This window comes from Chiloscyllium plagiosum, unplaced genomic scaffold, assembly GCF_037043375.1.
Source record: "Chiloscyllium plagiosum isolate Xiang-an unplaced genomic scaffold, Cpla_swu_hap1 HiC_scaffold_3, whole genome shotgun sequence".
Taxonomy (NCBI): domain Eukaryota; kingdom Metazoa; phylum Chordata; class Chondrichthyes; order Orectolobiformes; family Hemiscylliidae; genus Chiloscyllium; species Chiloscyllium plagiosum.
Window position 1 is genome coordinate 62,099,700 of NW_028270141.1, and position 13,730 is coordinate 62,113,429.

At 41.4% G+C, this 13,730-nt stretch overlaps 1 protein-coding gene, 1 long non-coding RNA gene and 1 pseudogene across 2 annotated transcripts in view; 2 read left to right on the top strand and 1 right to left on the bottom strand.

Annotated features, from left to right (window-relative positions):
• LOC122543619 (XK related 6a) overlaps positions 1-13,730 on the top strand; it is a 522,769-nt gene that overhangs the window by 214,155 nt on the left and 294,884 nt on the right. The gene's annotated exons all lie outside the window — the stretch shown is intronic.
• LOC148150594 (uncharacterized) overlaps positions 1-13,730 on the bottom strand; it is a 280,607-nt gene that overhangs the window by 92,710 nt on the left and 174,167 nt on the right. The gene's annotated exons all lie outside the window — the stretch shown is intronic.
• Positions 5,451-6,523, top strand: LOC148150595 (uncharacterized; annotated as a pseudogene).

The following is a 13,730-nucleotide window of genomic DNA, read 5'->3' on the forward strand; positions in this document are numbered from 1 at the left end:
TCAAGAAGTCCAAAATTGCTTCAGTTTAATTCAGACAATTGAACCATAGGACCTGTTGTCTATCATAAGATCACAAGGTAAATATAACTAAGAGAGAGCCTTGTGTTCCTTGTGGGTCGACCATACTAACCCTTAATCAGAATGTCTAATTGTATTGTTTTTAATGAGGATGAGGTTTTCATACCTGATGCAGAAGCTGATCAGAGCCAGATGGCCTAGGTCAATCCTACCTGCCTCAGTAATGTCATAACAACATATCTGAATAGGTTGATAAAAAATAACTATAATGAACTCTGAGCAACTGTTACGTGCTGAAAAAAGACAGGTAAAAGAAACTGGAGTACATTGGTGTAGATTGACATAACGGAAGCTCCTAATAAGCAACGTCATTCTCCTATAGTAAAGTCAGACTACGGGAAGGTATTATTTTTAAAAATGTTGTTTTCCTGTGGCTTTCCATGGAGTCATGTCTGGTTAAAAATGACAATTTAAAAAGACATGGTCAAAAACTGGACAAAGTGAATAAAGGAGCAACAGAGAATACTACCAAGCGAGATCTTTTACATTAAGAATTTTAAGTAAGTTTCTCCCTGTTTAATTATGCTGATGCAAAAGCAAGGAATTAAAATATGTAAAATAAACCAGTGAAGATAGAACATAGAACAGTGCAGTACAGGAGTGGGCCCTTTGGCCCACAATGTTGTGCCGAACATGATGCCAACTTAAACTAATCCTTTCTGCCTGCATTTAGTCCATATCCCTCAATTCCTTGCATATTCATGCCCATATCTAAAAGCCCCTTAAACAACTGTATTGTACCTGCCTCCACCACCACCCCAGGCAGTGTGCTCCACAGTCCTACCACTTTCTGTGTAAAAAAACTTGCCCCTCACATCTCTTTTGAACTTTCCCCCTTTTACCTTAAATGCAAGCACAAAATGTTGATTATTTACAAAGTATTATACTGAGTAATAAACATGATAAAAATTAGAAAGAAACAAATTGTAAAAGTAAATGAGTTAAGTCGTAAAATGGAGAGGGAATCTGTGAGCAACTGTACTTAGGTCTTCAGTATATTATTTCTAAACTTTCCAGACTCAGCAGCATCACAGCAAGAAGTTTGGCAAGGTAACGTTTTACAGTGCTGAATATTAAAGGAAATTTATAAGGAAGTCATAGACCCATAGATTCATACAGCATGGAAATAGACCTTTTGGTCCAACTAGTCCATACCAATCATGTTCCCAAATTTAAAAAGTCCCACTTGCCTGCATTTGGCTCATCTCCCTCCAAACCGTTCCTTTTCATGTACTTATTAAAATGTCTTTTAAATGTTGTAACTGTACGTGCATCCACCACTTCCTCAGGCAGTTCATTCCATACAAGAACCACTCTCTATGTAAAAACGTTGCCCCTCATATCCTTTCTCTTCACTCCTTAAATACATGCCCCCTCATTTTGAACTCCCCCACCTTTGCTATTTACCTTACCTATGCCACTCATGATTTTAGAAACCTCTGTCAGGTCACCCCTCAACCTCCTCTGCTTCAGCGAAAAAAGTCTCAGCCAATCCAGTCTATTTTTATAACTCAAACCCTCTACTCCCAGCAATATCCTGGTAAATATTTTCTGAACACTCTCCAATTAGTAATTTATATATTCCTACAGCAACTAGGAGAAAATGAAGAATGCAGATACTGGAGAGTCAGAGTCGAAAAGCATGGTGCTGGAATCAGGCAACATACGAGGAGTAGAAGAGTTGACAGATGCAGTAAATGAGGTGGGAGCATGTGCAGGAAAATCTCCGCCAGATTTGAAATGACCCTTTAGGGCATTGGATGGAGGGGAAGGGGGAGGTGTGGGCATAGGTTTTTGTACCACATGTTGCGGCTGGGGAAGGTGCCTGGTATGGAGCGAGGGTTGGTGGGGAGTGTGGACCTAATGAAGGAATCACAGATTAAGTGGTCTCTGCGGAACACAGATAGGAGTAGGGAGGGAAATATATTTTTGGTGGTGGGGTCTGACTGTAGGTAGCAAGAATGGCGGAGGATAATGCAATGTATCTGGAGATTTGTGGAGTGGAACGTGAGGATCAGGGTGCGGTTCTATCCTTGTTGCGGTTAGAGGAATGGGGTTCGGGAGCTGAGGTACAGGAAGTGGAGGAGATGTGATGGAGGGCATTGACCACATGGGAGGGAAAATTGCAGTTCTTGAAATAGGAGGGCATCTGGGATGACCTGCAATGGAATTGCTCCTCTTGGGAGCAGACACTGTGGAAGAATTGAGAGTAAGGGATTGTGCCCTACAGCAAACCAGTGAATTAACTATTCCTACTATTTGTCAGAGGCTCAGTATTCTTCCTTTTACTTCTTTTTCGATGCAGGATTTTTCCACATCTATTATTTTTAAAATTAACAGTAATATCAAAGCTGCAACATACCCTCCTTGAATCCAGATTATTTTAGTTTCCAAAGTGCATTGTCAGATGATTTAGATTTTGGTGCAATGAGCACAGTCCAGCCATATTTCATGACGTTGACATTTGTTTGCTTGAGAATTTTGTTGTGTCTTTACTCCTGCTACTTGCGATGAATTAATGGTTCCCTGAAATATGAGATATGGGACATTAATCTTTCTCCCCTGGAATTTGTGAGAAAGTGGAATAATTGGGCGAATTGGCCCTGAAAGGGGACATGCCCCTTCTTACACTCACCAATTAAATGCTGGGTGAGAAGGTTCATCAGCAACAAAGTCCCTGAAGTGCCATTGATGATGAGGGCAAAGGAATAGCCTCTAAACGCCAGCACCTACTCTTGCCAACCCAATCATGTCCCCCCACCTACCCCATGAAAAGTAAATTAAACACCTCAAACTTCTCACTGTTGGACCCTTGAAGAATAAGCTTAGAGATGAGAGACTCCTGTCGAGTCATGTGATAGGTGAAGAAGCCCTCTTCAAAAGTCAGCTCTTCACCTGACTGGTTACCAGTAAAGTAGACTTTCTTAGCCACAGGGCCAGTGAGTTAGTTGTTACCTAACAATCTCCAGCCCCTTATGTAGTCCCGAAAGGAGGAAAATCTCAGCCCATGTGGTCTCATTTGCAAAACAGCATCCTCTACATTGAGAGTGCCCATTTCTTCCAAAGGACTATGCGCAGTTAGTGGATTAGATATTTCATCTTAATAAAATAAATCTTTATAAAGTGTGATTGTTTCATGTTTTTAAAACTGACCCAACTGTTAGAAATAAAATGGTTGTAGAAATAGAAAAGCCTGATTCTTTAATGTTCTAAGTTAGTCCACACATTCCTAGTATTAATGTAACTATGCTCCTTCATTGCATGAAAACAAACTTTGCAGTTTAAGTCAAATAGCTGCATTCAGAATTTCTAATTTGTGTAACATTAAGCCACCTTTTTTCACTCTTGAGTTTTCCAGAGTCACAAAATATTGTACTTTTAATCTTGACAATCTAATACTTGTACAAAATACATCAATAAAAATTAATAGTGGAATCCAGATGGCTCTTATTCCTTTGGCTAGTTTGGTGAAATAAAATGATCCAATTTAGTGAAGCCAGAAGCAAAATGCTGTGGACACTAGAGATCTGAAATAGCAGAAATTACTGGACAGACTCAGCAAATCTGGTATCATATGTGGAGAGTGAAAGCATTAAAAAATATTGTAATTTCATCAAAACTTGTGCTGATTCAGGATGGACATCAGTGTCATTTGTGATCTCTCCCAGTGTTTTCCAGTTTGACTGGGATGCCTACTGGTCAGATTGACTGGGGAGTCTGACTGGAGATACTCTTTCAAGCAGATAAGAGACTGCGATTTGAAGACTGTGCCTCATTTACATTTGTCAAGCACCTAACAAGCATCTCTGCAGCAGTTTGCCAAATTTGTGACCAGGTAAAAACGCGGCAGCTGAGTCGAGAAAGCACATTTTGGAGGCAGGGAGATGTAGGTAGGAAAGGGAGTTGTTGGTGGTTGCTTTCAGTTTGTGGATGATCGAATCCTAGGAAAGGGTTGTCCAGATTATTTTTGTGTGGTGCTGGAAAAGCACAGCAGTTCAGGCAGCATCCGAGGATCAGTAAAATCGACATTTCAGGCAAAAGCCCTTCATCAGGAATATAGGCAGAGTCTGCCTGTATTTCTGATGAAGAGCTTTTGCCCGAAACGTCGATTTTACTGCTCCTCGGATGCTGCCTGAACTGCTGTGCTTTTCCAGCACCACTCTAATCTAAACTCTGGTTTCCAGCATCTGCAGTCATTGTTTTTAACCCAGATTATTTTTGTGGGCCTCCTACAGATCACTCCTTCTCCAGGCCCAAAACATAATTCAGATCTTGGTTTTGCTAGGCCTTTTCTCTTCGGATGCTCATGGAGTTGATCACAACCCAAACTTAGTTTAAGTTTCCAGTCAGATCCAGCTAATATGGTCCAGAAGAAGGTTGATCAGCCCATCTCTAACAGTTTGTTGAAAATAAAGCTATCTAATTTGTGCCTTCCTTTCGCTTTTTTCCTGTTGCCCTCTAAATGTTTCTGTTTTAAGTAGGTAATTGAGTAATTTTTTTGAAAATTATTATTGAATCTACTTCTACCAACTATTCACTTTATTCTCAATTAAAATTTAAAATCATTTCTCTTCACCCTCCGTGGTTTTTGTGTCAGCTATTTTAAATCTGTATCCTCTGGAAACTAAACCTTTACTACTGGAACCACTCTCCCTATGTAACCTGTCAAAACTCCCCATAACTTTAATTGTCTCTGTTAAATTTCCTCTTGCCTTCCTTTGCTTTATGGAGATCAACCCGGATTCTCCAGTCACTTCAGATAATGAAAGTCCCTCATTCCTGCAACCATTTTCGGAAATCTTCTCTCTGTCCTCATGATATCTTTCCCAGAGTGTGGTGTCCAGAATTGAAGAAGATACTCAACAAGAGGTCTCATCAGTAATGCATGAAAGATCAAGTATAATTTCCTTAACTCCAACCTGAAGTGGCAATTGAGGTTTTAGTTATTGTTACAGCTGGCGGTTTTGAGTACCTGTTGCTTTCTCCCCTTTTAAAATGGTGCCAGCCACAATGCCAGTTAACAGGAAGTCTACCAATCCCATTTTTGGAAGTATTGAGTGCAGGGCAAAGAGGCTAATAATAAGAATAACAATATTCATGACGCCATCATGGGGGATGCTGATGTAGAGTGCTGAAACATCCATTGTGATGAGGAATGTTCCTGGTTCAATTAGTCTGTGGGTGCTGAGTTTCTGTAAGAAATCTGTAGTGACCGCATCCTCCACAATGATGGCATCGCGGCAACAGCCTCAGTACTCAGTATCAACAGCTGCCAATCTCCAAGCTCTGTCCTACAACTCATCCGCTTTATCCTTGACCACGAAGTTTTCACCTTTGACAACCAGTTCTTCATCCAGACACATGGAACAGTCATGGGGACTAAATTTGCACCCCAATATGCCAACATTTTCATGCACAGGTTCGAACAAAACAGCTTCTCTACCCAGGACCTCCAACCAATACTATATACCAGATATATTGACAACATTTTCTTCCTCTGGACCCATGGCGAGGAGTCACTGAAACTACAATACAGTGATATCAATGAGTTTCATCCCACCATCAGACTTACCATGGACTACTCTTTAGTATCTGTCTCATTCTTGGATCCATGGATTTCAATTAAGGATGGACACCTCAGCACCTCACTCTACCCACGGATAACCTTATGATACTACACTTCTCTAGCTCCCACCCTAAACATATTAAAACAGCCATCCCTTACAGGCAAGCCCTGCGCACACACAGGATCTGTTCAGATGAGGAGGAACGTGATGGACAACTGAAGGTGTTCAAGGATGCCCTCATAAGAACAGGGTACGATGCTCAACTACTCGATTGCCAGTTCCGACGTGCTACAGTGAGAAACCATAATGACCTCCTCAGGGGACAGACACAGGATGTAACCAATAGGGTACCCTTCAATGTCCAATACATCCCAGGAACCAAGAAACTACGCCATGTTCTTCGCAGCTTGCAACACATTATCGATGAGGATGAGCACCTCGCCAAGATCTTCCCTACACCTCCACTTCTTGCCTTTAAACAACCACCAAACCTCAAATAGATGATTGTTCGCAGCAAACTGCCCAGCCTTCAGGACAACATCAACCATAACACTGTACAACCCTGTCACGGCAACCACTGCAAGACATGTCAGTGTGTCAACATGGAAACCACCATTACATGTGGAGGCACCACCCACCATGTACATGGCAGATACTCATGTGACTCGGTCTGCGTTGTCTATCTCATATGCTGCAGGCAAGGATACCCCGAGGATTGGTACATTGGTGAGACCAAGTAGATGCTAAGACAATGGATGAATGGATCCTGCAGAACAATTACCAGGCAGGGGTGTTTCCTCCCAGTCTGTGAATACCTCGGCAGTCAGGGACATTTGGCCTCGAACTTTCGGGTGACCATCTTCCAAGGCGGACATTGAGACAGGCAACAACATAAATAGGCCAAACATAGGCTGATAGCCAAGTTCAGTACCTATGGGAATGGCCTCAACTGGGACTTTGGGTTCATGCCACACTACATGTGACTCCACTACACTACACACATGCACACACGCACACACACTCACACTCACACACCACACACACACTCTTACATGCTCTCACACCCATGCGTACCTCCCGCACTCTCACCCATGCACACACTGTCTCACAGGCTTGTGCTCCATCTCTCTCTCTCTCTCTCTCTCTCTCACACACACACACACACGCAAAACCAAGATTGCACACATGTAAACACACTGTCTCCTGTGCACTCACATGCACACACACTCTGTTTATCTCTCCTGCATGCGCACACACAGGTTTATGGGGTGAATTTGTATTTGCAGAATTATATTTGCAGATACATTTTATTTTGCACAAAAATGCAAAACCTGCAAGCAGTCAATGTAGGCAGTTAATCCATATAATACTTTTAAATTCCACTTGGGAAATAGAACCAGTTTAACTCAAGATTGGTCAGACTCACACCTTTAATGCATTGTCTGAGCTCAGGTGCCACCTTTTGTTATAAAATCTTAAATTATCTTGAGAATGTGACTTAAAAGAAGTTCTGAGATGTACATATTAAAGAACCAAAAACAATAAATCCATTGTAAAAGATGAAAGACTTAACAATCTAGGTTTGTTTAATGTATCGTTATATCACTAATCTTTTGCGATAAATTCTGTGTCTTATGGTCATGATTCACAACCATCTGATGAAGAAGCAGCGCTTCAAAAGCTAGTACTTCCAAATAAACCACAGTGGCTCAGTGGTTAGCACTGCTGCTTCACAGCACCAGGATACTAGGTTCGATTCCAGCCTCGGGTGACTGTTTGTGTGGAGTTTGCACATTCTCCCTATGTCTGCGTGGGTTTCCTCCGGGTGCTCCAGTTTACTCCCACAGTCCAAAGATGTGCAGATCAGGTGAATGGGCTATGCTAAATTGCCCCATACTGTTAGGTCAATTAGTCAGAGGGAAATGGGTCTAGGTAGGTTATTCTTCAGAGGGTTGGTGTGGACTCGTTGGGCCGAAGGCCTGTTTCCACACAATAGGGAATCTAATCTAAAACCTGTTGGACTATAACCTGGTGTTGTGTGATTTTTAACTTTGTTCTCCTCAATCCAACACTGGCTCCTCCAAATTAATATTCATGACAGTATGGAAACAATACTTGAGATGAAGGAAAGCTATACAGTGCGAGTAGTAGAAGTAGCCTTTCACTGCTAACCTGGTGTCATTACTTATCTACTGCAGATATCTCATTGCTTACATGAGTCTGGGAGATCCAACTGACACAGCCACAAGTCAGTTGTGACACATCTCCACATGTGTGAAAAAAATACCTGGAAAAACTGAGGCTGTGAATCATGGTATTGGATAGGTTTTTACAGAGTCTCAAGCACATTATCAAATGGCTTTTGAAGTGAGCATGTAGTGTGATTACAGGTTGATAAGTGTTACTTCAAGTGTGAAATCACAGTTACTGGTGGTTAAACAACCAATCTGCCACACTGAATAAAATAAATAGTAAAATCAACAGCATGGATGTTTTTCAGAGCATCAGTCCAACTCACATATACCCTCTGACACCAAATATATCCAGAGTTGGGGGACATGCTTATTTCAGACAAGTTTATTTCAGAATATTTAATGTGTAAATGGAGATGTTGCTGTACTGCAGTACAGGTTGGCAGCCTGCTCTTTTAAAAAAAACCACCAGTTTTCAAATTGAAATTAAATTAAAATACACCATTCTGCATTATAGCAGAAAGAAAATGGCTGTTTGAATTTTAAATAACCCCATGAAGTTCTTTGCATTGCTGGGTACATTGTGGAGGTGAAAATGATGATAAAGGCAGAGAATGACAAATTTCTCCAAGCAAGTTTTGAGAGGATTTGTAGCTCAGGTTGAGGTTCAGGATGTAGGTCTGCTCGCTGAGCTGGAAGGATCATTTTCAAATGTTTCATCACCATACTAGGTAACATCCTCAGTGAGCCTCCGGATGAAGCACTGGTGGTATGGCCCGCTTTCTATTTATGGTGTTTGGGTTTCCTTGGATTGGTGATGCTATTTCCTGTGGTGACATCTTTCCTGTGGTGATGCCATTTCCTGTTTTTTTTCTTAGGGGCTCGTAAATGGGATCCAAGTCAATGTGTTTGTTGATAGAGTTCCAGTTGGAATGCCATGTTTCTAGGAATTATACTGCGTGTCTCGGTTTGGCATGTCCTAGGATGGATGTGTTGTCCTAGTTGAAGTGGTGTCCTTCCTCAACTGTGTGTCAGGATACTACTGAGAGTGGGTCATCCAAACATCCACAAATGAAGCTGCATTAGAACATTACTTCAATAAGCAACCACACACTGCAGCACAGTGGAACTATGCAGAGCAGAGGAAAATCATTTATACAATGTATTTAAAATGAACGGGTACCCAAAGAACACACTCCACCGATTTCTCATCAATAAATCCCAACAAGCAGACAAAACACATCCAGAAATCCTAGCTAATCTCCCTTACATGAAAGACATCTCAGAGATGACTGCCAGACTACTCAGACCTCTTGGCATCATGGTAGCCCACAAACCCACCAACACACTAAAACAGCAGCAAATGAACTCGAAAGACCCCATACAGACAACAAGCAAAACTAATGTCATTTACAAAATACCATGCAAGAACTGTAACAAACACTATATTGGACAAACAGGCAGAAAACTAGCCACCAGGATACATGAACATCAACTAGCCACAAAATGACAAGACCCTCTCTCACTAGTATTCTCACATACGGATGAGGAAGGACACCACTTCAACTGGGACAACATATCCATCTTAGGACAAGCCAAACAGAGACACGCATGAGAATTCCTAGAAGCATGGCATTCCAACTAGAACTCTATCAACAAACACATTGAATTGGATCCCATTTACCACCCCTGAGAAAAAGAATGGGAAATTACATCACCATAGGAAATGATGTCACCACAGGAAATGACATCACCAACCCAAGGAAACCCAAACATATAAATAGAAAGCAGGAAAACCCAGCAGTGTTTTGTCTGGAGAATCACTGGGGATGTTGCTTTGTACGGTGATGAAACATCTGAAAATGAACCTTCCAGCTCAGCAAGCAAACCTACACCCAAATTTCTCCAACCTTATTGAAATCATAGTCTGCACACATTTGCCAGTGGTAAGACATTTGTATGTACATTAGGGACCTCAGCAGTGAAAATATAATTTATGGCAAGCAGAATAATCTAAATGTAGGTGACAGCCCAGGATTTCTCAGGTTTTACTCTAAAACAAAGAACTGCGAATGCTGGAAATTGCTGGAGAAACTCTGAATACTTCTGAGGTTCTGATGAAAAGTCACTGGACCTGAAATGATAAATCTGCTTTCTTTGCACAGATGCTACCAGATCTGCTGAGTTTAACCAGCAATTTGTGTTTGTTTCTCAGGAATTAACCTGTATTTAAATTTAAGTATCCAAATAATTTTGTTGCAAGTTTTTCATTTCCACTTCTGCCAAGTCTAAAATTCTCCTCAGATTGGAAAGACTATGTAAAAAAAAAGTGCAGTCTACACTTAGAAAGATGATTGGGGGTGGGGTGGGGAATCAAATTGAAACTTGCAGAATACTGCATGACCTGGACAGAGTGGATGTTGGGATGATGTTTCCATTGGTAGGAGAGGCTAGGCCTTCAGGGCACAGTCTGAGAGTAAAGGGATGACCTTTTAGAATGGACATAAGGAGAAACTTCTTGAGCCAGAGAGTGGTGATTCAATGGAATTCACTGCCACAGAAGGCTGTGGAGGCCAGGTCATTGAGCATATTTAAGATGGAGATAGATAAGTTCTTGGTTGTCAGGTATCAAGGGTTACAGGGAGAAAGCAGGAGCATGGGGTTGAGAAACTTATCAGCCATGATTCAATGGCAGAGCAGACTCAATGGGCTGAATGACCTAATTTCTGCTCCTATGTCTCATGGTCTTAGGGTTTACACCCTTAAGAGTGAACTTTAATAAGCTTTATTTTCACAGAAAGATATTCTATATCTCTCCCTAAGTTCTTTCATGATACCCTGTTCAACCATCAATGTCATTGTTGGGTAAACATATGTGTGAAGTGACGTGACCCTCCTGTGCAGACAGGGACATTTCTGGAATTATATCATTATAAATATGTTACATTGATGCATAAGTGCCTCATTGTCCGTCAGGGATTGGGATTTATAATAATTTGCTGCATAGGACTGTGATCTACACACTGGATGGACAGTTGGATCACTTCCTGATTTGTTTCTCAGCCTTTTCCAAAAGATCACTCTCTCTATGCAGGTGATCTCCATCCTTAAAATGGGCTCACTTTTCCATGTTAGGTTCCGAGAAGGTTAAACAAATAATTTTGTTTCTTCCTTTAAGCTTTACTCTGAGTTTCTGACTCATTGAGCATAATGTTTTTCATCAGATAATATTATTCAGTGATCTTTAAGTTCCAAATATTTTGTATCAATTGCATAAGGACACTGCCTGCCTTGTGTTTTGTTTCTCTATCTCTCTGAATCAATTGTATAACTGCTGATAGCTGGGCTTCCTAATTATTTTTTCATTAGTTCATGAGATGTGGGCATTTCTGGTTGGACCAGCATTTGTTGCCCAAGACTAGTTGCCCTTGAGAAGGTGATGAGCAACCTATTGAACCGCTGCAGTTCATGTGATGCAGTTAATCCACAATGCTGCTCGGGATGAAGTTCCAGGGATTTTGACTCAGTGACATTGAAGGAATGGTGATATATTTCCAAGTCAGGATGGTGATTGGCTTGGAGGGGAAATTGCAGATGCTACTGTTTCTATGTATCTGCTGCACTTATCCTTCTAGATAGAAGTGATCATGAATTTGGAATGAGCTGACTAAGGACCTTTGGTGAATTTCTACACTGCACTTTGTAGGTAGTACAACAGGTAATTTGGTGAGGATGCGGTCAAGTGTATTTTTCCTTCTTGCTGGTTTCCTCACCATCTGTTTTCAGCCCAATCTCGTAGCAATGTACATAGAAAATGACATCACAGCTCCTTCCTCACATGCTCAATATCTATTGTCAGAGTAACAATATGATTAACCCTTCATTTCGCCGTCTGATGATTTGTACATTGCAACACAGTGCATGGTTTTCACGACAGAAACCTGGGCTGTGCTTGGTCAGTACATCTTCCACCTAGTTGTACAACTTCCCAAGACATGGCAGTTTTCCTCTGGACAGGCAATACTCAGCATCATTCACTGATCCTCAGGCACTGAAACTGTCTGTATTCATATGCTGCAAGATTTGGAAAATATCCAAGCTTGGCTAATAAGTAAAAATGAACATTTGCTTCACACAAGTGTCAGGCAGTGACCATCTCCAGTAAGGGAGAATCTAGCCAGCACGCTGCACTTTCAATTGCATAAATTTGTCACTAACTGAGGGTTACCATTGACCAGAAACTGAAGTGGATCAGTCATAGAAATATTGTGGTACGAGAAAAGGTCAGAGATTGAGAAGTCTGCAACAAGTAACTCACTTCCTATCACCTCAATACTTCTCCACTATCTACAAGGCAGAAGTATGAGAAATGATGGAGTACTCCCCACTTGCCTGGAGGAATGCAGCTCCAAAACCCATATATGTAGAAAATCTGCAGTTTTAAAAATAAAGATTGCTCTAGTGCACACTAGTCGTGTCCCTAAATCTGGGCTAGGAGGTATGGGTTCAAGGTTCCACTTGCCCTTGATGTGTATTATAACATATCCAAAAAGGCTAATTAAAATAAATATGACTTATGGTAGCACTATGGCACAGTGGCTAGCACTGCTGCCTCTCAGCTCCAAGGACCTAGGTTCAATACCAGCCTTGGGTGACTGTGTGAAGTTTGCATGTTCTCCCCATGCCTGCATGGGTTTCTGTCAGGTGCTGCAGTTTCTTTTCACAGTCCAAAGATGTGCAGGTTAGGAGGACTGGCCAATCTAAATTGCCTCATGTTGTCCAGGGATGTACAGGCTAGATAGGTTAGCCATGGTAAAATGCTGGGAGAGGGTGGGATGCTTTCCGGAGAGTTGTTGCAGTTGGTTAATGGTCTCTTTATTACACGATATAGAGTTTCCATAATAGTACAAATTCAAACAAGGTTGAATCTAAACATTGAACTCCAAAATTTCAGTATGTTTAGAAACATCTAAAATTCTAAAAATAGGGGTTTTGTGGGAGAGTGATTCAAGTGGTATGTAATTTCTCAACAAGTTTATTACAAAATATCTACAGTGAGAAGCCTTTTGACTTCTGGAAGGGAAGGTGGTGTGCTTACTCTAGAGTAAAAATACCTGCCATTATTCTCAGGATCTTGTGGTGCAGTGATGGTGATTCAAGTCCCACCTTAATTGGAAGTATGTTATAACATATCTGAGCAGGTTGATTAAAATAACTATAAATCAAGGACCATATCCATGATGAGACATGCCCATGGCATTTCATAATGATTGCACCTAAAAAAGCAAAATGGCTCTCTGAGCCAGGAGGCATGGATTCAAATCCAAATCTGCACTGGATGTGTGCCATAACATGACTGAATTAGTAGATGAAAAAGAAATCTGAAATGTGCCTTATAGAGTCAGAGAGTCATAGACATGTACAACACGGAAACAGACCCTTCGGCCCAACCTGTTCATTCCAAGCAGATATCCCAACCCAATCTAGTCTCACCTGCCAGCACCTGGCCCATATCCCTCCAAACCCTTCCTATTCATATACCCAAATGCCTTTTAAATGTTGCAATTATACTAGCCTCCACCACTTCCTCTGGCAGCTTATTCCATACATGTACCACCCTCTGCGTGAAAACGTTGCCCCTTAGGTCTCTTATATCTTTCCCCTCTTACCCTAAACTTATGCCCTCTAGTTCTGGACTCTTCCATCCCAGGAAAAAGACTTTATCTATTTACCCTATCCATGCCCCTCATGATTTTGTAAACCTCTATAAGGTCACCCCTCAGCCTCCGACGCTCCAGGGAAAACAGCCCCAGCCTATTTAACCTCTCCTTATACCTCAATTATCCAACCCTGGCAACATCTTTGTAAATCTTTTCTGAACCCTTTCAAGTTT